Consider the following 3,139-nt stretch of genomic DNA (forward strand, 5'->3'; position numbering starts at 1 on the left):
GCCTTTACTCCTGCTCGGAGTCCTCCATGATGGCCTGCAGGAGCCGCTCCTCCTCCTCGGCCATCATGGCGGGAGGCTGCGGGGGTGGCGGTGACGGGAAGGGAGACGGCGTCGGCGTCAGGCCACACACTCTTGGCGGGCTCGATGCTCGCACACAAGGCACACAGGGCGCACTCTGGGACACACGGGGCGGGCTACGACTATGGCCAGTAAAAATGGTTTGCCGGCGCATGTCGTGCTCATCCTGGAACCATGTAACCATGTGTCCTAGAGGGGCGAGTTGACGTTGTACCTGCGATGGGCGAGGAGCTGGCGTGGAACCTGGCGCAACAACGGGCAATCTCGTGGAGGCGGGCATGGCCGCTCGCCGGGACGGGGAGAATGGACACCCGGGATCCAAGCCAGTTCTTCTCCTCCAGCATTCCGCACCCCTCCTCCGACAGCCACATAGGTACCATCAGCTCCTACAGTACTTTCCATGCTCGACAACTGTCAAGTGAAATATCTGGCTCTCACAATGGGATCAATGTGCTGCAGCGATCACCATTATTTGTTAGCTGATTGGAGGAAAAGCTCATCCTTGCCACTATACAGTCAACGGACATGAGTACAACATGGGTTACTATCTGGTTGTCGGTTTCTATCCTCTGTGGGCTACCTTTATCAACACTATCTCTAGCCCAGTTGGCTAGAAAAAGGCTCACTCTACCCAAAGACAAGAAGTAGCTAGAAAGGATGTTGAGAACGCATACGGAGTTCTGTAAGCATGTTTTGCAGTTGTTCGTGGACCAGCTAAACAATGGGATGCGAAGACCTTGCAGGAGGTGATGTCCTGTTGTGTGATCATGCACAACATGGCCGTGGAGGATGAGGGTGATGATGCTGCCGCAAGTCTTGAATTTAGAACATGTGTGATTGTGTTGCACTTCCTGATAAGAATCTGGCCACATTTGAAGAGTTTGCTCAAATGCATCAACAAATTCGGCATCGAGCAACTCACGAGCAACTGAAATAAGATCTGATTGAGCATCTATGGGCAATTAAAGGGGACAACAATGTTTGGGTGTAATATTTGAACTTTTTTAATTAGAACTATCGCTGCATTTGAACATTTGAACTATTGTAGACAATATATGTGGCCATTTGAGTGTGTGGGCTAAAAAAAAATTGGGGCAGGATAAATTTGGGCAGTGTAGAATGGCCGGCTCCCGTGCGCCGGCTGGTCCCTCCTTGTCCGTGGACAGATGCCGAAGCATATTTGTGGGCCAGCCTTGGAGATGACCTTAGCAACGACACCGATTAATTGGGGTGGAGGCTAGCCGGTGAGTGTTTGGGACCCCCTTGTCCGTGGACTGGTCCCACCTTGTCCATGGACGGATGCCGACATGTTTTCGGGTTAGCCATGGAGATGCCCTTAGCAACGACACCGGTTAATTGAGCTGGAGGCTAGACGGTGAGTGTTCGAGGTCTATCTATGCATCTATGCTTGGTGCCACATTCTCTAGAGCGGGAGGCGACAGGGCCTGAGATTGATTTGCGCATGCAGTTAGAGTTTCTGTGATGGGGTTTTGCAAAATAAACCATCCAGTCCAGATGGCTGGCGCACCACAATCAATCGCCCAAGATGGTGTAACACGTGCGCTCGTAGCTACGAAAACCCATTAGAGATGGAGGCCCATTTTGGTGGATAGGAACCACCATGCTCCATGTATCTTGTGGCACACATCAGATGTGATCGTTCTAGTGTAACCAATCTCTAAGTTCTTTTCTAGCCAAGACGTATGAGAAAAGGTGGTACCTAAGGCGGTTTCGTAGACTGACAAGAGCTGTGGCGTTATAGTTGGTTCGTTTTGTACTAGTGTAGTCTACTGCCCCACTTCCCTCTTTGACTATATTATCTTGGACTGGAGAATCTCCTCACACGCTTAACATGCTTCCTGATGTCGCTCATTCGAAGAAAGTAAAGCTAACACAAGCTTCCTGATGTTGCACTCTGGCCAAGAGGATCAAGCTTGTGTGACATAAGAGAGTAAGAAAGACTGTTGAGAGTGGTATGGTTATTTAAGAGTGTAGGTGCACAAGAATGAGAAAAGGCGACTATGACTTGAAAAGGGATTTATGATGGGCTTGTAGTCATGGATTCTGGAAACCCTTGCAGAATGGCCCACTTAAATGGCACATATGAATTCAGAAATATGTGCACCATGAATGTTGAGGACATGTTGGAGAAAATGATATTCAATTTCATGGCTATGTTGTTCAACATATGAATAAGGGATAATTGGTTTTATGCCCCTAGTTGGGTCACACTCGACAAGTTTACCCCTAGTTTTTGAAAATCCTTGGTCTTCCCCAAATGTGTCTGGTTCCCTTGTGCTTTTGCCCTTCCGCCCCACTTCCGTCCAGTCAAAGGCGTTTGACCGTTAAGCAGACATTTTTTTGGACCAGTTTGCCCTTCGTGCGTGTTGGCAAAGACCGGTCAAATACGACAACTGGATCAGTGGGTCCACCAGTCATAGACTGAAATGCATTTTTTTTCTAAATGTCTCACTGCTATGTATGGTCCACATGTCATACAAAAAAGGTAAAAAAAGGTGTTTATTTCCTAGCCCGGACAGCGCCGCCGGCAGGAGAGGGTGCACGTGCACGCCGCGCCGGCCGATCCGGCGCCTGCCCAGACCACCGCACCGCTGGACCACCGCCGGCGACCTGCCACAGGCCGCCGTGTCACCTACACGCCTCCTCTCTCTCTGCGTGAAACAGGAGGTCATGGCCACCTAGTAGTTCTCTCCCGCCGGCCATTTCGAGCGCCACCGCGAGCAGTTGCGCCAGATCCGTCGACCCACCACCGAATCTGCATAACCGAAGCCATCTCGCCTTGCCTGGCGGATTCCGCCGTCGTTGACCTCCGACGAGGCCCCATTCTCCGCTCGTGTTCGTCCGCAGGAGGCACGCCAGCGCCTCGCGCCGCCCCGATCCATTGCGCGTGTGGGCCACCACACCCAGCATGGCCATTTTGAACCGCGGCTCGACACCGATGCTTCCATGGAGGTAGCGGCAGTTCGGCAATTGCTCTCCGGTGATGTTGCTGCTTGCCCAACGGCAGAGAGAGAGAGAGAGAGAGAGAGAGAGAGAGATA

The sequence above is a fragment of the Triticum dicoccoides genome, chromosome 5B, assembly GCF_002162155.2.
Source record: "Triticum dicoccoides isolate Atlit2015 ecotype Zavitan chromosome 5B, WEW_v2.0, whole genome shotgun sequence".
Classification (NCBI taxonomy): Eukaryota; Viridiplantae; Streptophyta; class Magnoliopsida; order Poales; family Poaceae; genus Triticum; species Triticum dicoccoides.